This window comes from Anser cygnoides, chromosome 18 (assembly GCF_040182565.1).
Source record: "Anser cygnoides isolate HZ-2024a breed goose chromosome 18, Taihu_goose_T2T_genome, whole genome shotgun sequence".
NCBI lineage: Eukaryota > Metazoa > Chordata > Aves > Anseriformes > Anatidae > Anser > Anser cygnoides.
The window spans coordinates 6,634,067-6,661,733 of NC_089890.1; the positions used below are offsets into that span (position 1 = coordinate 6,634,067).

Consider the following 27,667-nt stretch of genomic DNA (forward strand, 5'->3'; position numbering starts at 1 on the left):
GCACTGAAATCTGGGCCGTCCTGTACACCTGCCCTAGAGGCAGGGCTGCCTTCTGGGACTTCCCAAGAGAAGCGTGTCCTCACATCACACAGCGCTCATGCAGTGAATCCCGAGCTCCCAGGAATCCCAAGATCTGCTGCTCGTGGGACGCCTGCTTTCCAGGACGCTTTTTGGGTATGCCAGCATTACTGTCCCTGCACGAATCACCTGTGCAACAACTCATGCAAGAGTTGTCTTTGCTAGTGTCGGAGTAGTTTCTCTCTGAGGGGCTAATTATTACATATCAAGGCATAGTTCTGTCTGATTTTGTCTTCTTTCTTTTCCTTTTTAACCCCTTCTGGGCTGGAAGGTGTTTAGCATAGCCAGGAGAGTGTGGATAGTCACTGCCTGCCCATGTCTGCATGATGGGTTTTGGTCCGATCGCAGGCGCCAGATTCTCTGGGAGGTGGCCCAAAATGTGCTACCTCTGAAAGCTGACTTCACTGGACTTCAGACTGGACCATGCAGGGTCACAGCAGATCACAAAAAGCGGAGTTGGGAAGGAGGAGAGCCAGGTATTCAGGAAGAAAAAAATGCCTTAAAGATTCAAGAACAAAAGTGGCCGGGAAAATGATTTTTAAAGCTCACGCCATGAAACCTGTGTTAGGGACTGAACACAATGCGCAACGTGTCTTGCAGCACAAAAGATGCTCGGTGAGAAAGCAGAACGAGCTACCTAGTGATTAAACTTTCCGAATGAGCCACTGTTAGAGGCGCAAACAATAACTGGGAATAAATTGGTATCAAATTTCCTTTTTCTTTCTTGCCACAGGGAAGAAGGAAAATAACTTGCCATTAGCTGCCGCAGGAGCTCTGCAGAGGGCTCGCTCGCAGCGCCCTGCGACGGGCAGAGGTGTGAAGCAGAGGTCGTGGGGCCGAGTGGGAGAGATGAAAGTGCAGAGCTGGGGCCGCAGCAGGGCCAAAGAAGGGGCAAGGTTGGAAAAGCAGAGACCAGAGGATGGGATTGAAGAGCAGCAGCAGCGCTGCCTCATGCAGTCTTGCAGGGCTCTCTTCCCGCTTACCTCTCAGCTCACTTAGAAAGAAGGCCGATGCTCTCTGCTCCCTTTGTGCGCAGGGAAACGGAGGCAGGGGATGGCCAGATGCTGCCTGCTGTGTGGGGGGCTCTGCGGAGATCTGGGCTGAGACCAGCACCTGGAGGAGCCCGTCCCACGGCATGGATCCCAGCCCGGGTGGAAGCTGCCTGCACGCAAGATCCCCATGGACACAGCTACCTGTGGGAGATGCTTAGGCTGGGCTAGAGGAAGGCAAGAGAACAGAAATGTCCCGTGTGGCATTTAGCCAGCACACAGCCTTCACGGCCACGGAGTTGGAAAAAAATACAGCCATTCTGTAGGCCCGATCTAGGGAGCTTTAAAAGGACGGGCTTTTCAGAGCCTTTTCCTGAAAACCAGGTCTCAGAGTGGCACCGCTTGGTAGGACGGTACTCATGGCAATTTCTGTTGTGGAAAAATGTGGGGTTTCTTCTCTTCCAGCTGTTCTATGACTCTCCTTTCCCTTACCCCCACCTTTCTCCTCCTCCCCAGCAAACCATTTCATTCGGCTCCTTCTCCAAGGTCCTTTGTTCATGTCACAAAATCCACGAGATCTGAAGAGGGGGAGGAAGGGGAAAAATACAACTTTATAGCACAGGCAGTACGAACCCAGTTTATTATTTATAATGCTCAGATGTAAGCAATAAACGCAGGCACCAAATGTAAATTCTGCCACTTTCCTTACCCTCTCTATATAATTCCCTGGTAAATTCACATCATTCACTGTCAGCCTTAATGTGCTTCTATTTGTCTGAGCTACAGATTTCTCCGTGTGATTTTTTTTCTGATGAAATAATATCTCCACGGATCGTTCTCTTCCCTTATCCTTGGTCTTGTAAATTAAATTCATTTAAATTCCAAGGGATAATGTTCTGATAAAATGATCTGCTGTGTCATTGCAGGACATAGTGTTGGACTGTAACAGAAAAACCTGTTTATAACTTCTCATTTGTAGGGTGTTCTCCCAGATGCTAGAGAACCACCTGAGAAGTTGGGAAGGACTGGTGTCCATTTTCTGTACAACCAGAGGGAGATGTTCACTCCTCCTGGGCCTGGGGCATCCAAAAGATGATCAAAGTGGATTTAAAATCCAACGCATCACTGTCTGAGCTTCCCCCTTCCCCAAGGCCTTAACTTTGCTTCTCAGTGTGGTGCTTTTGAGAATTAAAGGAAATCCGACTGTAGGAATCCCACGGTTCCCTTGCTCCTAATCCCCTTCACTTCAACACTGCGGTCCCAAGCAGAGGCAAAAGACCGGCCTCTGCTCCTCACTGCGCTGCATCCCAGTAGCACAAAACTTGATTTTTTCTGGGGGATGGATGAAAAGTTGTTATTTCAAATTTTCTCACATCTCAGAAACAGCAAAAAAAATCTGTCAGAAGTATCCAATATAATTTTGTTCAATATTTCATTTTCCTATTATATATCGGAATGAAGTGAAAAGAAAAGATTGAGGAGAACAACTTTACTTAGGTTTGTAATGAACTAGAAATTTTACTGCTGTCAAAAATTGCTCCACTCCCACAAAATCTGTTCAGCTAGCAATACAAAGGGTTCATTATTTACTGCGAGTCAAGAAACACAAAAGCGACAGGTGCAAAAGCTGCTTGGGCTTCCGCGGAACGTTGCAGGACTCTGCCATCCTCAGCTCTGGGCCATTTCCTAAACCCGAGCGGGAGACACCGAAGCGCCACCTCTTTCTGATGGGAAGATTCAGGAGGAGAGACTCGTTTTTACCATCCTCTGCTACAGCCAAGTTCCGTTTGCAGGTACTGCTCCAGGTGCATTTTCCCTGTTGAAATACCCATAGCTCTGGTGTCAAGAAATGGAATTTGCAGCCAGCGGAGGCCCTGCAGATGCGTTCCTCAATGAGAAGAGGCTGCTGCCACCCTCCCTCGCTCGGTCGTTAGCGGGAGCTGGGCCCAACGAGCCTCGTTAGCAATGCAGTGTGACTGACTTTAAGGTTCCCTCACAGCGCCACCAAACCCCGTAATGGTTTTGCTTCAGTCTCTTAATGAAGACTGCTCGCTCGCGCTCCTCATACATCATATTTGCAATGGTTCCTTCGGTGTGGTTGGTGCTTCAGTGGTACTTCTGTAATTTATGAGACTCTTAGTGGCTTAATTATGCCGTCAGCTCCATCTGTCACTTAACTGATATGAGAAATGATGGGATGCCATTAGCCAGCTAATAGTTGCTGTAAAGAGTATTGTTTTATGCCATTAAATAGCAAGAACATAAACAGTTTTTGCTCCCCAATATCCATGCTTGCTTTGGTAATGATATTTAAGAGGCTGGTCTTGACATCTGTCCTTCTGCCTGAAAAAGTGCTAGAGGAAATAAAAGGAAACTAGCAGCAACAAGCCTAATTAGATTTGCTATCAAGATGACGATCATTTGGCTTCATTTTTTTCTGTGCTGATGGAACTTTTTATTTGAATCTTGGAGCCTTCCTTCCTTCCCATCTTGATCTCTCATGATCAGGACAAGAATGTGGAGTCTTCATCCCCACAAAATAATTACCGGGCTTGCAAAATTTGCATCCAAGCCCCCCAGCTACTTTAGCCCATCTGCCCTCTTCCCACGCCTGTGAAGTATCGTCTGTGTAATAGATGGAGAGCTGACACACAGGAGACTGTGAATTAGATCTGTTGGAAGACAGGCACTTGGTTTCCATTGTGGATGGCAAGATTAAAAATGTAAAGCCTGTAAACCCCTCTCAATTATCGTTTAACCCTGAAGCTGCCTCAAACCTAATTTTCAGCATGAAAGTTTCCAGGTGCCGGCCAGAGGTGGCTTCAGCCCTGGCAGGACTTGGCAGCTCTGAGCTTTGCCCAGACCCCTGCCTGCATGTAACCGCCGGGGGAGAGCTGGACCTACAGGAGTGTGTGCGCCTTTCTGCCCCTCACTGTGCTGTAATCCCAGCCAGAGCTGTCCCTTGTTCTGCTCCTGCTCACCCGTTGTTTGATTCAGTTTCTGCCCACACCACCTTCCCTGTTCCGTTGCACAACCATCACCTTCACCCCGACTGACAGTACCACTGCGCCAGGCCAGGACAACTGATGGCTCAGCCCTGCAGTGTTTTCAGCTATTTTATTTCCAGGCGGTGCACATGCAGTGCCTGGTGCCAGAGGCATGAGCCCCAGCTCCTGCCGGGTTAAGCGAGGCAGCACGCTGCACGCCCAATGATCCTCTCTGCAATGAGCCTCTGAGCGCCATCCCCAGCCACATCAGGTCCTGCGAAGAGGCAAATTGCTGCGAAGGCACCGGTCTGGTCCTCTTGGATGGGGCCCAGGTTTCCATTAACCCGGCGTGACTCCTTGACGTGACCTACATCCTCGTGAGCGAGGGGTTAGCGCGCGCCGGCTGCCGGTCACTCTCCGGCTCAGATAAGTAGCCATCAATCAGCGGGCGATCTGCCGTAGTCACACAGTAATAAAACTGGAGAGATTATTTGCTACTGTGTCACTCATAATAAATGTATCCCAACGTGCTTTGTAGAATTAATTAATAGCCCAAGCAGAGAGAAATTAAAAGCTGAAGACTAGGAATAAGAGCTAAGGCTTGAAATGGGATGTGGTTGGACCTCCTGGAGTAAGTGACTGCTGTGGGGCAGGGAGGGGGCTGCTGGGGAACACCCTGTACCGCCGGGTGGTAAGGCAGAGAAGGGCAGATGCAGGACTGGCCCATAAATTGTGTCATCCCCGCACCTCTGGTGTCAGCTGAGCTTACAGCTCGGTACAGGAGCTGGGGCAGGATGTGCTGTGCCTCCTCCTGCCAGCCCCGTTCCTGGATGGCGGCGTGACCCCGGTGGAAGTGCTGCCTTCCTCCGTGCCTCGGTTTCCTCCTTAGCAGGCAGGCTGCTGTATTTTGCAGGGCACTGCACAGCTTCATTCATCAGTGGTTGTAAAGTACCCGGCAGCATCCTGGTGGAAAGCACTCCATAAATCCCAGATTTTATGGCTTATTATTATTTATGGCAACATGCCTCTTAGGGACTCCCCCTCCATCCAAGTGGTAGTAATGCAGCAGGGTCAGCCCAAGAACGTGGGCTGTCCTTGGTCAGGGCGAGAAGGATGGAGTCAAGAGGGAAAGAAGGGAAAAGCTTCCCATTTCCCCTCCCACAGGGTGCTGAGCACCACGGCAGAGCCACAACATATTCAGGTTCTGCACAATTCATGAAAATAGGTGCAAGTGAGAGAGCAGCCGTGTTAGTACCGCTGCTGAGGGACAGGCTGCAGGCGTGCTCAGCCTTTATTAGACACCAAAGAACCCACGTGGGAGCAAGGCATTTGATTGCCCGAAGTGGCAGAAAAGGCTCAGTCAGTGTCTCCACCTCGCTGGGGCCAGGCAGGAGGAAAATCACCTCCGCCAGCTCCACTGCTCACCGGACGAGTTACGGTCAGATGTGATGTGGTGGCCCCAGGGCCAGACGCAGGGTTCGGTTAGTGGGACAGCCCCAGAGCCGTGGTTTCAGCTCTGCCTGTGCTGCTGCAAAGCCTTGGGCTGCTGCTAAACCCATGCTGGGAATAACCTTCATGCCCAGAGGACAACCTTCGTCACTGGGGTCCTGGTGGGCACCGTGGAACCACGCTCGGGGCTGGGAACAGGACAAGTCCCACACAGCGCCACCCAGCAGCCGCGCGAGGAAGCCCGGGTCCTCCAGCCCTCGTTCCGCCGTCGCTGAATTGCGGCGCTATAAAACAAAATGCCAATTTTCTTTTTAAATGTCTTTTACGGCAGATTTGATGCGGCTTGGCAGATTGATAGCGCCGGTGACTGATGGCTCCCATTTATCCTGGCGACGCGGACCGCGGGCGTGCAGGATTCCCCAGCGCAGGCAGTCCTGACAGGAGGAGCCCCGGCCTAGGAGGTGGCTGTGGTCCTCTCGGTCAGCCCAGGCACTGCCAGTGTTAGCAGGCTGCTGGGCTAGGTTGTGGTGGCTGCTTGCTGTCGGGCTGAATTACCCAGCGCAGCGCTGGGTCCGTCTCCTGCCGTCGGCAGCTAGCCCTGAATGGACCCGTGCTGCCACAGCAGAGAGGAGAAGCTGGGTAAATGAACGAGGTGGCTAATGAAGGCTGAAAGCAGACTGCACATCGTTGCATCTTTCCCACAGATCCCCTGAGTCCTCCTAACGCCCATCCTTCTCTTTCGGAAGGCCTCCGTGCCTGCAAACTCTCCCTGGTTTCCTGGCGGGGTTGTGTCCCCCCAGCTCAGATCCATCCCACTTCCCCAGCTGCTGCCTGCTGCCGAGCTGTGGGCAAGCAGCCAGAAATGTCCCACTGTCACGGGGTGGCAGGCAGAGCGTCCCCTGGAAGTGTTCAAGGCCAGGCTGGATGGCGCTTCGAGCAGCCTGGTCTAGTGGGATACGTCCCTGCCCATGGCAGGGGGTTGGAATTAGATGATCTTTAAGGTCTCTTCCATCCTAAACCATTCTGTGACTCTGTGACACCCATGGGGGACTCCTTCCCCGTCCACCCCATTAGGGCAGGAGATCAGCAATGCCACCTGTAGGGACGGGGCAATGCCGCAGCCCCGAGCTGCCTCCCAGCCTTCCCCAGCACGTGTGCGTCTCCTTTCAACTCCTTTTGTTTTTCCCTGCATCATTTCAAAGGGAGAAGGAAGCGGGGAGCTGCGATACAAGACAAAAAGGCCCTGCAACTGCAGGCTGCTTGGGGAGCGGTGGCCCCGTCTCTTCTGCTGACTTGGTGCTTCCACTCGTGTGAGGAGGGAAGGGGGGGAACAGCCGTGCCATTTGTGCTGACAAGAGCAGTATTAGCATAACAAAGAGTAAATTTTTCGGCATCCGGTAGATAAGCTACAAGATGCAGAAACAGCAAAGGCAGCCCCGAGTACGCTCGCTCTGTTCTTCCTCTCCTCATCTGTTCTTTCCTCTCTCCCTCCCTCGCTTCATTGCCAGGCTTCATAGCACCTCCGACACGCTCCAGCTGCCAACAGCGTCCAAAATAATCCAAGCAAGAAGTTTATCTGAGCTGCTGTGTTCTCCCCTCCCCGAGAGGATGCTCGTGGAAAGGCAGAGCTCCTCTGAGCACGAGCGCCAGCTGGAGAGCAGAACCGCACCGTATGGCACGGAGGCTCCTGCACCGGCGCTCGGGCGAAGGAGGGGGAGAAGGCGGCCACGCAGGGGCTAGCAGGTTGGGACGAAGGCCTTGTTGGCAAGGAGTCTGCAGTTCTTGGCCAGATTGGCCCGCTCTTTGGCTGATGCAGCACGGTTGGAGTCAAGGACACGATGACGCCGGGACACCCTGCCAGCAGCTGGCTCCGGGCGAGGGTCACCAGCACGTGGAGGTAGTGCCTCGAAGGAGGGACGTCTGCACCCAGCAGCTCCGCTCCCCACCCGCCCCGGCTGTCCTTCATCGTGGTGCTTTGCCCAGAGGGTGCGCCGTGCGTGAGAGGTCAGGCTCTGCTCCTTGCTGCAGGAGGCACAGCCGTGTCAATTATTCATTTAACATTCTTTGATGGCAGTTGCTCAGTTCGCTGTGAAACTGGGTGAGAATGCAGAAAACAAAGGAGCTATTGTATAATTGAACCGCATCTATGCAGTAGAACAGGCTTTAAAAATGGCACTTACTCCGAGAAAATTCTAACACGATTATTTTTTCCGATGGCTTAATTAAAAAAAATCAAAACCTCAGCATCTTCCGTTAAATACCAATCAGTGGTAAACCCTGAAGTTTCCGTTTCTTGGCTTAAAAGCTTTTCTTGGGTGATTGAATGTGGTCAGCGTCTGACCCCAGGCATCTCAGTCGAAATGTTCTCCAGGGTTTGGACAAGTCAACATTTTCCAGGTGTGCAGACACCGGCTGTGGAAAGTTTGCTTTCATTTGCAGCCTGCCTACTGAAAAGCTGTTTCATTAGAGAAGTGTCACCCATCCTTCCCTATTAATACCAGAGACTCTCAGCGTTAATTTTAGCAGCCTGTGTAGCCAAGGGAAAGCAGCGGAGGTGGTGTGTGGTGTCCATACCAAATGAGCTCCATGGGGTTTGGTCTTTCTTTCTTCTTTTCTAAAACAAAGTGTACATACACACCGCCACCGCCTCTTCAAAGGGGAGAAGGACGGGGTTGCCAGGTGAGCAAAACTACAAAAATATTCTGTTCCTTGTTGGGCCTTTAATGAAGCATTTACAAGATCAAACGGGAAGAGGTGCCCTCCCACAGCCTTCTTAAAGCTGTAATTAATTGCAAGTAACTAGCATATAATTGCTTTCCCAAGAGCACCCCAGAGAGCAGGGCGATACCTTGACAAAGGTGCTAGAGCAAGTGAAAGTTAATTAACATTAAGAATTAAGTGGCTAATTGCATTGTTCTGACAGCGCGGCTCACCCTCCCAGCAAGGTGGTGTTCGGAGAACATTTCATCCCGACTCTGACCCGGGGGCCGCTCCTGGCCGCGTCCTTCTGCGTGGGTCCGTGCACAAGGAAGGAAAAAGTCAGGAGACGCGGGCAGTGCTGCTGCATCTGTGAGGACGCCGAGGGCCATCCTGCCAGGGGGGTCCTGCTGTGGCAGACGGGCTCGGTCTCGTGTCCCTCTGGGTTTTGCTGGGTTGTTGCCAGCTCCTGGCCCCATGCCGGTGTCCTCCACCTCCAGCGGGGAAGCGGCAGAGCAGATGCCGTGGCTGCTTCCCGGCCTCCGCAGCCCAGCAGCAGTGTCAACACAGAGCAGCAGCAGTTAAAGTGAAGGGCAGAGGACATACCAGTCGCCTCCCCGCATAAAGACATTCGTGTCTTCGGAGAGTTCCCCAATTTCCTCGGAAGTCTTTACCTGTTCTAGGTGAATTCAAGTAGCCAAAGGGACCAGGAGCCCTGAAGCATCAGAGGATTCAGCTGCTGGCTTTTAACATGCTAGCGGTGCCTCTGTCTCCCCGTCTTTAGGACAGCGAAAACTGTGTTTGCAAGGACCTCAGATTCAGATCAGGGGGTTGGGAGCACCCCAGAGGGGCGGCTCTCGCTGCTATCTGACATGAGCTGGGCTGTTGGGCTCTTTCTGAGGGGCAACATTAGGAGACTGAGGAGTGGGGGTGGCTGTCAGAGGTGTTTTACTCCAGAGATGTCCCTTCTTAAGATTGCCCGGACCGAAGGAGCACCATATCAGCAAGGGCATTTCAGCACTCGGGGGCAGACAAGAGATTTTGCCTTTCCGTGTGATTGAATTTCTCTCTGGTTGACCCCACCTGTCCCCTCCTGCCCAGGATGTGCTTTTCCCTCCAGCCTCTCCGGGCCGCGTGCCACGAGCCTAATCGATCATTGCTATTCCTCCGGGCTGTGTCTGGTGCACAGGGCCCAGGGGCACGCTGTGGCTCTCCAACCTCCCAGGCAAACAGTGAAATTGAAGCTGCTTATGTGTGGGCATGAGCGCGTCGGAAAGGTTGCGGGTACCAGCGGGCACGGTTCGCGCTGCATCGCTCCAGCCCTGGGATGGAGATAAAAGGAAAAGGGTCAGGGAGAGCCGTGGCGGGCGTGCTTTGGGAGATGATAACCACACTGCGCTTATCAGCTCCAGCTCCAGGGCAGGGCGAGAAGGGCAGCTGCTGAGATAGGCTGCAGGGAGCGCGTGCTGACAGCGGGCTTCTGTCTTCCAACAGGGACGTGTCCCATCTCCAGATCAGTCCGTGCCATGGTGGATTGGTAGCACAAGATCCAGAAATGGTTTTCTTGCTCTCCCTCTGCCCTGGGGCCAGGTCTCCCTTGGTGGAAGGCGGGCAGTGAGCAGCTCAGTCCCTAGCTCCTCGCAGGACACCCAGAAGCTGGCACTGTCCGTGCGGCTGTGGGCTCAGTGCCAGGGCCACACCGTTTGCTGCAGGGCTCCTGTGAACGCCCAGGCTGGGGGAAACATTTTGCTTTCCCTGTACTGCGGCACTCTCCTCTGACAGCTCCTTCCTCACACGCACTTTAAAAGCAAATTGAAAGCCTGCATATTTGCAGAGGATTAGTGCAGCGCAGCCCGGAGCTGATTCGCTTTGCAGCTGTGCTGGGGGGGGCGCGCGAGCGCTTTGCTTTGCTTTGCTTTGCTTTGCACGGCGTTGGCCAAGCACGTTGCAAGAGGGGCAGCTCGGAAGTGGCGTGCCCTTTTCCGAGCAGATGGACAGGAGCTGGCTGCTCGTGTCTCACTGTGTTGGGACACATTGCTGGGAGGCCTGGGGGGATGCAGCATAGGCTGGGACGAGCTGTGCTCTTTGGTTGACCCAAGAGGAGCTCGTGTTCCTGCTGCGTTGCCTGCCTCTATCCCTGCCGCTCTGCTCAGCAGAGTTTGCATGGAGCAGCTCCATCCCCACGGTGCTGCCTCTTGGATTTCTAGGGAAAAAAAGAGTTTGAGCTAGAAAATACCCAGGTAGGTGACAAGCTCTTGGTTTGGAGATGTTGGAAAGGAAATCTGTTCTGGTGCCAAATTCAAATGACAGTTCCGTCAGCTCAGCTCTGCGGAGGACTTGCCGTTGTTGGTTGTGTGCGGATGTGGAAAGACGCCCCGCAGCTCCCTGCAGTCTGGTTGTTTCCGTTCGTGCTCAGGTCCCCTTGGAAGCAGTAACACACTGAGCCCTGCTGCTTTTTGTAGCTTGGACTTGCATTCCTGCTGCTGCAGGGACTCTACAAAGGAACGAGCACAGGGCATAACGCTAGCAGTACTGAAGTTGTGTATGGTTCATAGCCCTCGTGCGGTGTCACAAGGTCACAAACCACGAGGAGAGGCTGCGGAGGCTTTGCGGCTCCCCAGCAGCCCAGCAAGCAGAGGCTGGGTGGCTCCAAGACCTGCTGTGAGATGTGCGTGGGTGCGTAGTGGCCGAGCAGCACGCTCAGTGTATGCTTCTCCAAGAGCCCCCTCTGACATGACTGCAGGAGCCTCGCTGGCCGCTGGCAGCTCATCAGCCCGAGCTCTGAGACATGATAGCACCAGCTGTGTGTGCAACGCTGGGTTTGTTTTATTTAAGACTGGGTATACTTGATGGAGCTTATCTTGCCCTCTCTCTGTGCTCCTGCTGATCCCAACCAGACAAGCCCCTCTCTGAAGGGCATATTGGCGTTTTAGCCAGAAAAAATGAAGGTTTTTCCAGTGTCATCTTCCTGAGCTGTCCAGCTCTTCATCCCATGTCTTCATTTTGACCCGTCCTGATTTCCTCTGCTGTACCTCTGCATTTACATCCCTTCTGGACTCAGTGGCACCTCCCTCAGCTCATACACAACACAACCCAGGCCTTCAGGGACTTAATGTTAACTCTGGTTTCACGAAATCAGACATATTTTCATGATCTGAGCATTAGCACCCACAAAGGTAAACTGAATCGGGGAAAAGCCAGCTTCTCCTGGGTTAGGGGTGCCTTGCAGCCAGCCCGCTGTGTGTGCGTGCGCTGCAGCATGGGGACAAGCCCCGGTCCCCGCTCAGGTGCCAGGACGGGCGCTGCCATCTTAGCACGAGCCGTTTCCAGTGAAGAGGGTTTATGAGCCCATTTCTTAGATAACAGCACTTGCCTTAACCTCTCCCCTGGCTCTTCTCCCTGTGTTATGTTGCTGTTAATTCTGGGGATATTTCTTCATCTCCTGACAGTCCAAATGCAGCAGCGAAGGTAATAAACAGAACATTAGCTGTGCTTTGTCAGAGTGAACGAGGCTTCCCTGATAAAGAGTCGCCGGGGCCCGACAAGAGGAGTTGCTCTCCCGGGCAACATCTTCATTGTGTTCAGCTCCGAGTCATTTCCTCCCGCCGAGGAGCCGGAGCTGCGCTCGCCTACCCGGAGCTGCGTGAGAAGTGATGGCTCCGCTCCGCCGGCTCGCTGCGCCTGGGAGGAACAGCCCGCGGCTGTAGCAGAGCCCCTGCCTGCGCTGGGGAGAAGGAGAGAAACCAGGTGTGCTTCCCAGCCAACCCTCGGGAGCCCTGTGCTGCTGTACAGAATCACAGAATCACAGAATCGTCTAGGTTGGAAGAGACCTCCAGGATCATCTAGTCCAACCTCAGCCCTAACACTAACAAGTCCTACACTAAACCATATCACTAAGGGCTACATCTAAACGTCTTTTAAAGACCTCCAGGGATGGCGACTCAACCACCTCCCTGGGCAGCCCATTCCAATGCCTAACAACCCTTTCAGTAAAGAAGTTCTTCCTAATATCCAACCTAAACCTCCCCTGGCGCAACTTCAGCCCATTCCCCCTCGTCCTGTCTACCAGGCACGTAGGAGAACAGACCAACCCCCACCTCTCTACAGCCTCCTTTAAGGTAACTGTAGAGAGCGATAAGGTCGCCCCTGAGCCTCCTCTTCTCCAGGCTGAACAAGCCCAGCTCCCTCAGCCGCTCCTCGTAAGACTTGTTCTCCAGACCCCTCACCAGCTTGGTCACCCTTCTCTGGACTCGCTCGAGCACGTCCATGTCCTTCTTGTAGCGAGGGGCCCAAAACTGAACACAGTACTCGAGGTGCGGCCTCACCAGAGCCAAGTACAGGGGGACAATCACCTCCCTAGACCTGCTGGCCACACTGCTTCTTATGCAAGCCAGGATGCTGTTGGCCTTCTTGGCCACCTGGGCACACTGCTGGCTCATATTCAGCTGCCTATCAACCAATACTCCCAGGTCCCTCTTGGCCAGGCAGCTCTCCAGCCACTCATCTCCCAGCCTGTAGCTCTGCTTGGGGTTGTTGCAGCCCAGGTGCAGGACCCGGCACTTGGCCTTGTTGAACTTCATGCAGTTGACCCCAGCCCATCGGTACCCATCGCTGGGATGCCCAAATTGTGCAGGATCGGTCCTCGGCGTGCTGCGAAGAGGTGATGCGAGTGGTTCCATCAGACTTCTCCATCGGACTTGGTGGAGGCTTGGCAGCAGGCTGGGTTATTTTTCTGTGAACATCCCCAGCACAGCCTTCGCAGGGCCTTGTGAAACAGGTGCCTGCCGCAGTTCAGCTCCCGCAGTTCAGCTCCCGCTGGCTGGCTTTGAAGAGGTCCCTTCAGCCAGGTCCCCAAAAGCGAGCAGTTGGGCTGGGATATCACCCCACACGGGAAAACCTTACCCCTGAAATGGGTAAAACAAGAGGTCTGGGGGCACAGCGGGCCAGTAGGATTTGTCTCGCTCTTGGGGAAGCAAAATTTGAAGTGTGTGCCCCAGCCTTGCTCAACCTCATGTGTAAACGCACACGTGGCTGTCCGGGCTGGGGACAGAGGGGTGGCGGGAAGGTGTGCCAGGCACCGTGCTCCTCGGTGTGCCCTCGTGGAGCAGTGTTGCCCAAAATCACCATTCTGTTGTGCTGCCTCCAGCCTCCGACTGAGACAGACTCCCCAGGCTCCCTCCCTTCGTTTTCCTAAGCATCCTCTCCGAGCGTCCCTCTGCCCTTGCCGCCTGCCCGCCGCGTCTCACCTGCCACCAGCGAGTTAATACCGACACGGGGACAATAAATGCGCCGGGGCTGGGGGGAGGCAGAGGAGGCTGCTTGTTCATTTGGCCTCTCGCGTCCCCGTTTGTGTTTGGGCGGATGTGAAATATCTGCCCGAAGGGGCCTAATGTAGCAGAACAGTGGAAATGCTTCCAGGCTGTTAGGTAGCTGCCCGACGTGGCATTACCCCAACAGCTAATTAAACTGGTGCCCGTCCCAAAGTGATGAGTTTGCAGGGAGGCTGTGAATCTGAAAGAGATGGATGTTGCATGGCTTATCAATTTTCAATCTCAACACAGCGAGATATTTGTCAGGCTGCGGAGAACAAACACTTGTAATATTTAAAGGGGGAAGACTTTAATGGAATCCATTGCAGATCACCAATTTCTGTTCCCCTGGGCTCATTCTTTTTCTCTTCTTTCAGTTAAAAAAAAAAAAAATCTTATTTTTTTTAGCTTACACCAGTCAGTGCATGAAGGAGGTTTCCGTTTAAAATGCTGATTCTCTTCATCTCCCCCACCCTTCTTCCCTTCCTAAAGGTTTATGCATTTATTTGGATAAAAGGTTTTAAACAGTAAAGAACTGTCTGCAGTAATTTGTGAAGATAATAGATTATCCTGGGAGGAGGCCCAGGTTGAAAAATTTCCTACGGTAGAATTCAGTCCTTGTCATTTAGTTATTTTATTAGGAAAGAAAGAAAAAGAAGGAGGGCAAGAGAGTAGGAGAGAGAAGAATACAATTACTGGGCTAAATTATTTGCTAGAATAAACCCACTCATTTTTACTGAGCAGAATCCGAGTCTGGTCCTTTCGCACACATTCAGGTCAGGGCCAGGAGGTCAGTGCCGGGAGCTGCCAGGTAACTTCACCGAAGTCACCGCAGTGGGAAATAGTGTCACGGCTCCGTCCCTGGGAAGCCAGTTGGATGCAGTCCTGGATGAAAAATACTCGGCAGCTTAGTCCTAGGAGGCATGGAGAAAAGCCGCCTCGTCTCCACGAGCATCCCCTAGCGTGGGACACAGGTGAAGACACGCTGAGGTTTGTCAGGGGTTCGGAGCTGGACCAGCCTTTTAAGGACTCAGCGTTAGATTACAGGTCTATTCATAAGCACTCATTAGTACAAGGTGAAGAGATATTGTAATGAATACGGGCCAGCTAAATCACTAATCAATAGCTAAAGGGTTTAGCCGATTCTTTCAGCCACAGCTTAGAGCTGCCGTCAACACCTTCCGCTGACGGTTTTAATAAACACATGCTGCTCCTGTCTGGGACATGCATCTGAGATTGACTAATCACTTATAAACAACTTGTAAATGGATGGTTAATGAGAACTGCATGAATAATTGCTTTTTCATTTTACTGCCTAACCAGGAAAAATGCAAAATGAGATTGCTTTTTTGGAGTAGCCCAAAATAGAAAGTTTTCCATTTTTTTGTGCCATAGAGGACCACAAGCGCACGAGCCCTCTCTGCTTTCACAAAATCTTTGAGATGAAATGGGAGAGCATGTATGAGCTAAATTAAAACAGTTTTCTCTTTCTTTTGTTTTAGGCTCATTTTCTCTCCTTTTGAAAGTATTTTAAACATTAAGTCAAGGCTAATGTAATCTTAGAGCAGAGTTTTGAATAGAAAGGATTTTATTTTCCTGTTCTGGGAATAAAAGATCTTTTTGAAACCCAATGAAAAAATCTTGTGGCATAGAGGAAAAAAAGCCCTTTATATCATTTATTAAAGATGGCTGAAAGAATCTCAGATCACTGCATTCTTCAAACGCTCCTGTCATTCCTCCTGCAGCTCTGTCACTAGAAAGATGATATGATTGTAACCTGCATATGAAGACTGACCTCCAAGAATATATACTTGTGGACAATTTGACGTTTTCGTGGGCTTTCTGGATTTATCTGGTTGGTTGCTGTCTTGCCCAGATAGTTCCACCTCAGGAACGCAGAACACGGCATGGGCTGAATGCAAATGGGATCTGGATCCACTTTGTTTGAACTTGCTCAAACTTCTCTGAGGATGCTTTATTCTTTTTTAATGGTTAATTTGGGTTTGACTTATAAAACTGATCTCTAATTGACTGAAAGAAATTCAAGAAGCTTCAAACACCCTTAAACAGACTAGTTCACGCCGGGTTATAAGCACATTTTGCATTAAATCAGGATTCCTCCTGCAAATGAGACCTTCTCTGTAATTGCTCTGGAGCTGCTTATTCTGATTTCTTTGCCTCTTTGGTTCAGGTAATTTGCCTCCAGCAAAACACTTGGGTCAGGCAAAATGCAGGGAAAGGCAGGGGATGCTCGGTAGTACAGGTTTCACTGGCACAAGCTCCTTCTTTTGCTCCCATCTTGCCCCTCCCCAGCTTCTCTCCTATGTCAGGAGGACCCTGTATGGGAGAAATGAGCCCACCCAGTATCCCCAGTCGTGAGCTTGAAACCAGTGTCACCACACCAGTCAGTTGCTTGAGACTGGAGTCAGGGAGCGGAGCTGCCTGTCTGCAGACACCAGCCTTTGCTGGGGGGATGGCAGGACAGGAGGCCGAGGTAGTAGGGTTGAAAAATGAGCGCTCTCTTTTTCCAGCACGTAGAAGAGTCTTACTGAACCAGCGCCAGGAATTTTGCACAGCCAAACCCAGTCACACCTTATGTCCTGGGAACGGGAGGGCACGGCTCTTCGGCACAGCGAGGCAGCCTCGTGGCATCTCTTGGGCGCACTCCTGTCCCTGCTTTGTGCAGCTGAATCATCCTGGGCACATCTGGGTGCAGGTACGTCTGGGTGCAGGTACGTCTGCGTGTAGGTACATCTGGGTGCAGGTATGTCTGGGTGCAGGTACGTCTGGGTGCAGGTACGTCTGGGCATCCCGCTCGCTCTCACATCCTCCTGCCAGCCTAAAGTCGGAGCGCTGCCAGGCCAGGCTGTGCCTCCTTGCACCTTCAGCATCTATTGCCTTACAACTGCGACAAGCAGCGGGGAGCGATTAAACACAGTAGCTGCTGGAGGTATTCCCCGTGGCAAATATAAGAAGAAGAGCAAATACAGGAGACGGAGTGAGCCGTGCGGTAAACACGGCTGGTAAGCATCCTCAGCGGGATGCACTGGCAGTGTTTCCGTGACCAACCTGTGAATGGTGCCTCTGTACCTGGATGTGAGGTGGTGGCTGCGGTCACACGTGTGTGTGCAGCCTGGCCCAGGCTCCCGGGCGATCTGGTGAGTTGATCTGTAGTAATCTAGGGGGGCAAACCTGCAGGAGGCAGCTAAATAAATAAGGCAGTGCAGTGACATCCACCACAGTTTAGCGAGCACAGCTGGTCTCTCAGAAGGAGTTCAGAGATAATTCCACCTCTGCATTGAAGACTTTCGATGACTGTTAATGAATTTAAATGATGGGGATTTTCTTTTCATGCTTCATTGCATATGCTCCTCACATTAAGATGCTAATTAAGAATACATCAGCCCAAGCTGGGAGCGATGCGGACAGTGAGCAGAGTAGAGCCGAGGCAGTGGCTTTGGGGCTGCCCAGCGGGACCTTTTATTGCAGCCTGATAGATGATTTGCTTCAGCGGGTCTGCTGGGCACAGGTCCCACAGCGGGCTGGGCTTTGCTGAGGCTCTTGACGTCCTGCTCGCCTCCCCCAGCTGTACAAGGGCGGAGAGGGGTGCTCAGGTTGGGGACAAGGCAGACTGGGGCACAGGCACAGGAGACAAATCCCTCGAGGGCTAAAGGATGCAAACTTACCACCACCGGCCTGGGAAGCCCCTGAGCTGCAAAGTGATGATGTTCGTGAGATGTTCAGGATAATAGTGCAGCGCACCACAGCGCATTCACCCTCCCGTGCTCTTCTTCGCAGGCAGCCAACTTTGGCCGCAGCTGGACACAGGACATCTCAACAGCTGTGATTGAGAAATCGTGTCTAAAACCTGGGCTGAGCTAAAGCCTGTGATCATTTCCTAAAGTCAAGGGGAGGGAGAGAGAGAAGAAAAGGTTTATAAACCAGGAAACCTGTTAATCTAATCCTAGAACAAATTTACAAATTCTAAAATGGATTTGCAGAGCTGATGGAAGCAAATGGGTTTTGCAAATTCTAGCAATTACTGCTTCCTAAAGAGATTCTTGCTTTCCAGAGCTGCTTTGTGTTTGGGACAGCGCAGTAAGAAAGATTGTTCCAGCAGACTGCCTATGGCCTCTCATTAGGAGAGGGATTGCAAATGCTAATTTTGGTGCTGAAACTCTGTCTCCATCCTGGGAAGCTCCCTCGGCTGTTTGAGGAGATGATTCTTCGTGCTTAACCACTTAACTGCTGCTCTGTTATCTAAATATATTATGAGAGAAAACACATCTATGACTGCAAATGACTTTTTAAACCGTGGCAACACACTTAATGGCACTAATTGGCTTCCAGGCTTCACAGCACCAGGGCTACACCCAAATGCGTAGCAAGCTTGCAGCTGAAAGAGGCTAAGAAGTGGTTTGCCTTAAAATGGCCAGGGTTTAGAGCTGGGCTCTCATGTCTGCTAGGAAAGGGCACTGGAAGATCACAGGGGACCTTCTGCTGACCTGGTAAAGCCAGGTCCTGGTTTTCTGGAGCATGGGAGAGCCGTGAGATGCACAAGGAAGCACAGTGGCCAGCCCAGCCGCGTGCATGCACACACTGAGCAGGGCAGAGGCCGCTTAACGTCTCCTGAAAGGTGCAGGACAATGAAGTCCCTGGGTGGGAAAGTGCACGAGGAGCCCATAGTGTGGAGGGAGCAAAGTAGGAGGTGGAGGAGCCAGGAGGTACCCAGCTGAGAGCTCAGATGTAGCCCGAGCCAAGCGTTCCCCCAGCCTCAGGGGAATTCCAGCAAAACCACCTCCCTCCCCATGTACATCCAAGTCTGGGGTGCACTTACAGTCTCGTGAGCACTCCTATAAAAGAAAAAAGGGCTCGGTTGTGGTGCATTCACTTAAAAGCAGTTAAAGGTTTTCGCAATATGGTCACCATTTCTGTGGCATCCATCCAGAAACTGGCACAGCAGAAAAAAGGCTGGCCGGAGCAGTGAGAAGCATGTTTCGCAGTGGAGACTCTTGGCTTATTAAGCTTAGCAAAACAGAAGTTGAGTGGGAACAGGATCACTCCCTCTGTGTGTATCACACTGAACAGCACCGCGGAGGGAGAAGGATACAGATGCTTAAATAGAAAATTGGCAACGGAGAAAATGGGCATAAATACATTTCAGATGGAAATTTGAAAAAGATTCCACCAACAGAGGAGGGAGGCGCTTGTCCTTGGCCGTGATGACCCACAAGAGGGATGCAGTATCAGTTCTGGGCTCCTGAGCAACGTGCGGTACCACACGGTGCCAGAGACAGTGGATGTGGATGGCAGGAAACACACGGTACGGCGACATGGGCTGCTGCGGGGAGGCTGCTTGTCGCTGCGGGCATGGAAATCCAGGGACCCCGTTGTTGGGGGGGGAAATACAGAGAGATCACATGCATGCGGTTGCACGTATGACAAATCAAAAGGGACACGATAAATTAGGAAAGGAAACATTTATTTTCTGGCTTTTGAATACGTGTTGCACCCAGTCGAGAGCCAAATTAATTCACTCATAAAATCCTCCTGCCGTGTCAGATGGAGTGGCACTGCCAGACCACAGCGCGGCGGGACCCAACCGAGACACGGCCGGGGAGAAGGGGAGCAGGGGGAAACTCAGCCGGGGACCCAGAGGGGGATTGTGTCTGAATCAAAGGGAAGTTTACACACGGCTTTTTCCCCCTTTGCTACACAGCCGCACTCGGTATCTCAGATTTATGGCTCCTGTGATGTCTGGAGCAGCTTCCACCTTTCCCCTGCCTGTTCTCAGTCTCACGGAGAGATCGTGCCGTGAGCTGCCTGGTCACGCCTGCGGGTTATTCCCTCTTCAAGGGAGGCTCTTCTAGTTGTGTCAACACCGCAGAGAGAACTGCTGTCCCCGGGCTTTTTGAACAACAGAGGAGCGAACTGTTTGCCCCGACAAAGCAAGCGAGGCAGTGCGAGGAGCCCCTCCAGCTACCCAGGCTCAAAGCAGGCAGGTCCCCGCGTGCCCTGTGCAGCTGCACGAGATGCGCACCGCGTGCTACCACAGCCCGTCCTTCGTCAGCAGAAAACGCCACGCTTCAGCATGCTTTCATCACCATAAATTATGCACCGGGCTTCAAACAACACCCTTCTGAGCTCGCAATGCGGGGTGCTCAGCTGTGCTGCCAGGTAATGCCTCCCTCCTGCAGCCCCGTCCCAGCGCAGACAAGTCCCCGGCCATGCCCACGCGCCTCTGAGCTGTGCTCAGCGCCTGCCACGCTCCCAGGGCAAGGGAAGCTCAGCAGAGGATGCTGGTGTGTTACAGGTTTTTACGGCTTTCTGGAGATGAGGGACTGGGATTTGCTGGTGCGCAGATTGCCCTGGGGTGTGATGCATGTAGTGTTTATTCGGAGAGCAATGAATTGCACAGACGACTGCAAACCAGCGTCTCAAATGTTACTCAATGGCCAGCAACAAGCTCAGCTGCCTGGAGCTGATGGCCCGGCCCTCTCGGCAGCTGGGTCCAGGCCAGAGCACGAGCTGAAGCAGCCCGAGTGCCACCGACGGATGTGCTCCCACTGTCGGGAGACAGCCGGCATCCTCGTGCATCCCTCTGGATCAAGCAGGGTGGTGGTGCCTCGTCTGGAAGCAGTGGCACCAGGCCAGGGCACCACGCTGGATGGGGCCAGCCCTCTGCAGTGACACGGAGACATCCTCGTGCCCAGTGTTACACCTCTGCGGCCCCTGGGCTCAGCAGGGTTATCGGGACACGCAGCTGGGGACTCCCCGCGAGCAGGGCGGCTGGAGCTGAGCAACACAGGAAAAAAAAGCAGCCTGGGGAGTCTGCAGCTTCCCCTGAGAAAGCCTCTCCTTGGTCACAAGTTCACCCCTACAGCCTGGTGGTAGCCGTGCTTCTGGATTCCTCTCACACAGGGACAGCCATGAATGATGTTCCCTGCCATCCCTAACTGGCAAGGAGCTTCTACCTTGTCCTGGCTGATAACGACCTGGCTTAAGTTATTCATGACTTCATCACCCCTTGGCCAGACGACAGCAATGCGATCTCCGGGCTGCGCGCCCGCGCTGCGCCCCGCGGCCGCTCCTGCCCTTGGCGTGTCCCTGTCCCTGCAGGACACCTCCGTCCCCGTGCTGAGCACCGTGCGCACCCACGAGGGGACAGTCCCCGGGCTGGATGTGAGCCAGGCCAAGGGAAGAAAACGAAGGCTTCGTTCAGAGCAGCGCAGGGATTTCGCTTGTGTCCTCACTGGGGTTTGAAGCGGACCGTGGGTTTTCCCATAACCAGAGCCCCGGACCCACACGTGGAGGCTGATGCGTTGGGTCCTTTACCCCTGCCCCTAGGTCTCCAGGGGAGAGCACCAGCCCAGAGCCACTGCAGACAGCCAGGTGCCTCCAGGACCTCCTTCACCTCCCGCCTTGCTGCCACAGCTCATTTGTGAGCCTCCTTGCCTCGTCCCCAGACACTCATCTCCATCCGACTGGTGGGCAGAGAAGTGAGACTGAGCACGCCACCCCCCCAGCACCGCTCCTGTATTCTCTGCTGCTTCTCTCCCAGCTCCGCAGGACATCTCACCTCTGAAGCAGGGCGGTCATCCCACACAGCAGCCTCAAAATGATCCTCGGCTGCACTGCAAAGCATCTGCCACTGGTTGTTTTGTTCCTGGCTCTGAATGTGCGCCTGGAGAGAGGGAAAGTGGACGATCTGAGAGGAGAAAAGGGCTGTGATTCCTCCGCTCCTCTTCCACCACTCTCCAGACAATGTAGAAGAGAAAACCAATTTGTGCAGCAGAAACAGGAGCAAAGCGTTTCGGCACGCTTGCAGGGAACAAAACAAACTGAAGAGAATAAGGGTATTGAAGAAGTGTCAGGTTGGGAATGGTGGGAGGACGGGGCAGAGCTATTTATTAATGCTCAGAGCTGGAGCTCGTGGCAGGCAGACAGGGCCAGCCGAAAGGGCAGCTCAGGATCTTTACGCTTTAATCCCTTAGGCACAAGATGTTTATACACAGCTGGGCGAGGGAAGTGATGGGGTGCGATGACCACTGGGCATGGAGAGGTTTCATCCTTATCACCGAGGGTGCACAATGCCTCCTTCTTGGCCAGGAGGAAGCCCACCTCCTGCCAGGGGACAGCTGAAGTCCCACCATGAGGGCGGCTGCTCCGCTCAGGTCCTTGCTGCCGAAACACGAGCGGTCAGCACGCCTTGGGGATGAAACGTGGAGCGACCCTTCCTTTCCTTCCTTTCACTTGGGATCCATCAGCCGGGCTCCCCGTGTGGGTCCCTGTGTGCGTGGGTCCCAGGGGAGGGGAAGGAGGGCTCGCTGCGGGCCCCGCACCCGCCTCTGCCTCACTGCGCAGGCATCGATCAGCCGTCGCTGCCCATAATGACGGTAACGGGGTCGATGCTAATCAGCCCGTTTGTTTCCAGAGCTGGATGTGCGTGCGTGCGAGTGTATGCCAACAAGGCTCGTTTGGGTGAGAAATTACAGATGGAAATGATGCATTAATTCAGACGGTGTGTTCCTTTGAGCTCCTTGGACGCTGCAGAATCATCCTCCCCATCAAGGCACACGGAGCCTTGCTGCGTCCCTGGTCTGCATGATAAGGGGATGCAACGAAGGCCTGGAAGCAGGATGCAGACACAAACTTCCAGACTTTGCCTTCTGTCCCTATCTGTAGTCCAGATTTGGTGCCTTATTTTCAACAAGCGCTTCCTGATCCTGTAATCAGAGAGCCACCAACCCCTTCAGAAGTAACACAAACAAAATCTGTGCACCGTGCACGAAATCTGTGCACCAGGCGCCGTGGCCACAGCCACTTCTGTTTAGTGCCTCCGTTTCTCTTTCTCCACCCGCCACTCGATTTGTACACTTGCAGAGGAAGCGTCCCCTTTTCCCTCATCCCCTGGGGCGATGGCTGGTCCCCTGTGGGACCGAGATAACCTTCCTCAGGGGAGTCGCTGCCCGTACGCAGCTGGGCTCTGCTCACCCAGCCCCTGGCTGGCAGAGCTGACTTTCCCGTGCTTGCTGCAATGCGCTCCCATTATCAGCAGCTTCTAAATATGAAGCAATTGATAAAAACAAATAATTAAAAATGCATTTCTGTTTCAGCAGCCTCTGGGCACTCTCCCTAGCTAAAAGAAGAGCTTGTCAGTGCGAAGGGCCGTAAGAAAATGTGTTTTTCTCAGCTGTGAATTGTAGCTCCTGAGCCCTTCTCATTCCATTCTGTGTCCATCTTATCTGTTGCTGTTCGTAAGGTCAGAGGCTGCATCTGCTCTGCCTCTGCACTGTGGGGTGCCAAATGCAGGCAGTTTGTTGTTATTTTTCCTTGCTGTTCTCTTGCTCACTTGATTTTGGGGCTGAAATGACGTGTGGAGTGAATTGAAAAGCTCTGCTGCTGCTCTTAAATAACTCCCTGTGTAGATGGCCTTCTTCTGGAATGCAAGTGGGGTTTCCTGATGGGGTTTAATCCACTTCCAGTTCTAATCTGCTTCTTTGCCTGGAGTCAAAATGTTTGTGAGGGGATGGCTCATGCAGACAGCTGGCCCGTGGAGCCCCTACTTAAAATCCCAGCCTCCCCTCTGCAGTATTCGTTATCTGCAGAGGTTGGAGCCGACTGCCCAGAGCTGACAGGGCGATCTGGGAAGCAGTAACCAGAACATCTCAGAGGAAACTAAACCCAACCTCTCTCCTCCTCCCACCCTCCAGCACTTTGGTGTCAATTTAGGGCAGGGATCTGACACATACAAGCTTTTAGAAGAAAATCGTTTAGCCACTTGCAGAGGAGGATGCAGCTGTGCTGCAGGTAAGGAGGCTGCACGGCGTCTCCCCGGGCACGATATGCAAGGTAGACACCACTGAGTGACACGTGGGGCCACAGCCCTCGGGGATGCTCCTGCTTCTCCCCCGTGTCCCATTTGCCACCATGCTGCTGGGGTCCCTCTACCGGCCTCGCCACGAGCGTGTGGTGACCCAGGGACTCCAACCCCTCCTTCCTCAGGCGAGTCCCCAAAGAAGAGGGCACCCAGGTCCCCCCAAAAGGCCAGCACCAGCCATGGGGAGAAAGTGGACACGTCTCCTCCATCGTCGAAGGAGCCAGTGTGCTTCTGCAGGATGCACGGAGCCACTGGGTGTCAGTAGCATCCCACTTCCCAGCCGCTCGGGGACGTGGAGGCTGGAGGACAGGCCTCCTCCATGGAGAGCAGAGCTGGCCCCGAGCACCCGCAGGGTCGCTGCTCCCAGCGAGAGGGTCCCACTGCACAGGGGGCTCCAGGACAAAGTGCCACCAGCCCCATCCCGCTCAGATCTCAGGGTTTTCCCACTCCAGGAGCTGCAGCAAGGGACTCTGAGGAGTGGGGCACCCATGTAGCCACGGCTCCGCGTTGAATGCTTGATGAGCTTGGCCAGGCTGGCTGGCTTTTAACCAGCAGGCCCAGAGCACAGGATTTCCTCCCGGGCCGTGAAGCTTTTTCGCAATGGCATATCACCTGTGGGGGTGAATCTTCTGGCCTAAACCTGAAAGAACAAGAGCTCCTGTTCCCCAGAAGGTCCCTAATCCCAGCAGCTATATGAGAGGCAGCTGGAGCTGCAGGGCCATCCTCGCTCACCGTCAGGATCGGAGCCTCTGTCTGCCACGTCCTGCCCGCAGACCTGGTGCCAGGGCTTCCCCTCGTGTGCAGTCCTCTCGGGTTCTCCTGCTGGAGATGTGCTGGCTGGTCTTCATAATTCAGCCTTCCCTACGTTGAGGCGAGGCTGTCTCTGTGGCTTTCGCTGGCAGTATCAGAGATGCTTGGTCAAGCTCCCCTGTCTCCATGTGCAGCCCCACAAATCTGCATCCTGGCTGCATTTACCAGGCTGTCTGGGGACCAGAGATCTCTCTTCTGGGTGTGCCAAATCCCTGAAAACCCCTTAGTTCTCAAAACAGAGAGAGAAAAAAGTCACAATGAGGGCATGGGATGCCTGCAAGCTCCTGGCTGCCCCTCTGGGCGCAGTTTCTGCAGCACACCGGGTTTGTTGACCTGGTGATGGGGTGTCCCCTGGGCCATCCCCTCCCTGGGATGCATTTCCTTCATCTGCCACAGGCAAGCAATGACTTGCCCAAACTCACGCTGGAAAGCAGGGTTTGGACGCAGCCCCCCACCTGCAGGGAAGCCAGGGAACACCCCAGCGGACGGGTCCTGCTTTGCACCTCGGGGTGGAAGTGCCCCTTTCTTTAGCCCGCTGCTTCCCTGCGATCCCCGTAACGCGCCGTCCGAGCCCATTATTTCTTGGCTGCCGATAGCGGCTGGGCACTCGGCTTGGGGAGTTAATGGTGTAATCGGAGCCGTGGCGTGAGGCCACGAGGGAGACAAGCTCCATCAATCCCCGTCCGTGTACACAAGCCCTTGATTAAAGGTTACGGGGTTAACTCGCTCCCGCTCACCACGCGAGGCAGGGAGAGGGGAAGGTGGGAGGAAGGGAAGCGGCTGAAAGCCCTGCTTGGAGCCGACTGCTGGGCTGTGGGCACTCAGGCCTGACACATGGCTGTTATTCGCCACCCACTCACCCTCCCAAACCCTCTTCACCTAACGAGAGCTGTTTGTGCCTCTCCGTGCTGCAGGAAAGGAGCTGTGTGAGAAGCCGGAGGGGTGGGGGAGGAAGAGGCCGGTGTCCCTGCGTCTCCTGATGGATCAGGTCCCATCAGCTTGAGCCCCCTGCAGCCCCTCCATGCCCCTGTGAGGGGTTTTGCTCCCCTAAATCCCAAAGCGGGGTGGAAGAGCTGCGTCCGGTTCAGGAGGGGATGCTGATGATGCCGCCCAGCCCAGGACTGGGCCGGGAGAAGTCCGGGCAGCCCCAAGGTGAGGCTGAGCCCTGGGCACGCCCTGAGCGGTCCCAAGCCTCTGTGCCATCCCTGTCCTCCCTCTCCCTGCCCACGTGCAGCACCGAAGCCTGGGCCAGCAGCTCAGCCTCTGTGCGTGCCCCATGCATCCAGGCAGGGACACCCAGGTGATGTGCCAGGCTCCGGCAGCCCCACGGCTGCAGCACAAGAGCTCGAATCTTATTTAACATCAGCCAGGAAAGCCAGGCTCAGCTAAGGACCCATTTGCCTCCGCTCGGACGGGTTGATGGCAGTCTGTGGGGCTGTCAGCACGGAGAGCTGTCAGTGCCCCAGGGCCGCGGGTTTCGCAGCCAGAGGATTTGATGGAGGCGAGCACTTGGGGCCAGGGGGCTTGTACTTTGTATTTTCAAGTTTCGGGGTTATTTGGCAGCAGCGAAGTTGTGTTAAGATCAGACAGGACACAAGCACGTTCCAGTTGTGCCCGAAGGCTCACCGATCCTTCCTTCTGGAGGCAGTTTGGTGGGGAGTGTGCTGAGGCCACACACCATCAGCTCGTGCTGAGCTTGGAGAAGATGCTTTGGTCAAGGAGCTGCAGGGCCGTGGCTTGGTGCTGCCACGTCCCATGCCACCCTGCTGGAGTACAGCCTGGGGAGCAAACTGCCACCGAAGGAAAGCTCCCTGCATCGCTCATCGCCTTATTTCTGCACTTTGTAAATCCCTTTTCCTTCTTTGTTTTCTTTACTTAAGCAGCTTCAACAACCAGAACTGTTAACTCTTACTGGTTTTTTTTTTCTTTTTTCTTTTCTTTCTTCCTTCTGGCCTGGAACATTTCAAACTTTATTGTTTTTCTGGAAATAGCTATTTATTTTCCTCTGCTGGTGCTTTCAGCTTTCATCTCGCTTCTGTTCGAGTCAGTAGTCCCCATTCTTGTGAATCTGTTTTCCCCTGAGACCTTCCTGATTTTTTCCCCTTTTCTATACCGGCTCCTGCCAGCTCGATAGTTTTTCAGCCTTTCTCTCCTCATTTTCAGCCCTTTACATTTATTTTTCATTACCTCCTCTCTCTTAAGCCTCCCCCACATCACCACAAAGGCTCGTGCAAAGCAGCCCTCCAGACTGGAGAAGAGCAGGGAGCAGCTGATGGAGGGCAGCAGCCTCGGCTCTGCCTGTCCAAGTTCCTGCACTTATCCCTGCAGCAGAGCCCCCCAGCACAGCGCAGCCCCCTGTGAACCCCAGAGGCTCCTGTGTTTTCCGAAGAGCAAACACGGGAGGGGCTTGTAGTCAGTTCTTGGGCTGCAAAAGCTAAAGAGCACTCAGGGAGTTTCCACGTCGCTGCATCCCAGCCCCTTCTGTAAGCATGCTGCAGAGGGTTTCTCCTGATGCGTGTCCCTGGGTGTTACCAGGGGACACAGAACCGGGATGCAGACCCCCGTATTCCTTGGAAGATGCTCCCGAGCCTCTCTTTGCAGGCTCTCTGTCTCTGCAGCTGTGGAGCCTGGTTCTGGGGATGACCCTGATGCCACCCTCCACGTGCCTTTCAGGTGTAACCCTGCTGTGCCTGGCGGTGAAGGTGGTGTTGGGGTCCTCGAGGTGTCGTGGTGCCTGTGCTGGGACAGCCGGCTCCGTGCCTCAGGTGGGGCTCTGCCTGTTGCATGAGTGCACGCTCGCAGCCCTGCACATCCCAGGAGGGCATTTTATATACACTGCTCCGGGCTCCTCTTCCTCCTGCCCTTCTCTCCACATCCTCAGGGCTCTGCTTTCTCTGGCCTGGCCTTGGTGGCCCTCACAGCCACCATGTATGGGTATGGGCGTGAGACAGGGCACAAGGGGGATCCCCCCAGCCCTAAATCCCGTGATTTGGTGGCTTAGCTGACAGCAGGCATGACGGAGAGGTGGAGGCAGCCAGGCTGGAGGGATGGAGGCACCCATCAGCCCGTGTGGCTCTCAAGGAGGTTTTGATCACCGACATCCTCGATCTGAAGGCTCTGGGTGATGGAGCCACCCTCTTGAGCTCTTCTTGGTGTTTGCTTCTCCTTTTCCTTTCCCTTCTCTGATTTTTATTTGTGAACCTCGTTTTGGCGATTAACCTCGGGGCCGGCGCGTCTCCTAAGAAAGATGCTCTCACTTCATTAAGAGATAATGGAAGCTGTCAGAGATTTGAAGGATTGCACTTGTGATGGGAGCAGGAGGGGGAAGAAATATATTCATGGCAAAGTTACATTTTCATGTAAATTGTTTAAAGATTTAAATGGTTTCTATTAGGAAGGGTCATTGGGGTTGTGCAGAGGGCTAAATTAGTCCTTCTGTGCAGAAGCATAATATTGTCTATAAATGAA

The 27,667-nt window shown here is 53.6% G+C and overlaps 1 long non-coding RNA gene across 1 annotated transcript in view; it reads left to right on the top strand.

Moving 5' to 3' along the window:
• The window catches only part of LOC136786610 (uncharacterized), a 224,041-nt gene that overhangs the window by 147,491 nt on the left and 48,883 nt on the right, over positions 1-27,667 (top strand). The gene's annotated exons all lie outside the window — the stretch shown is intronic.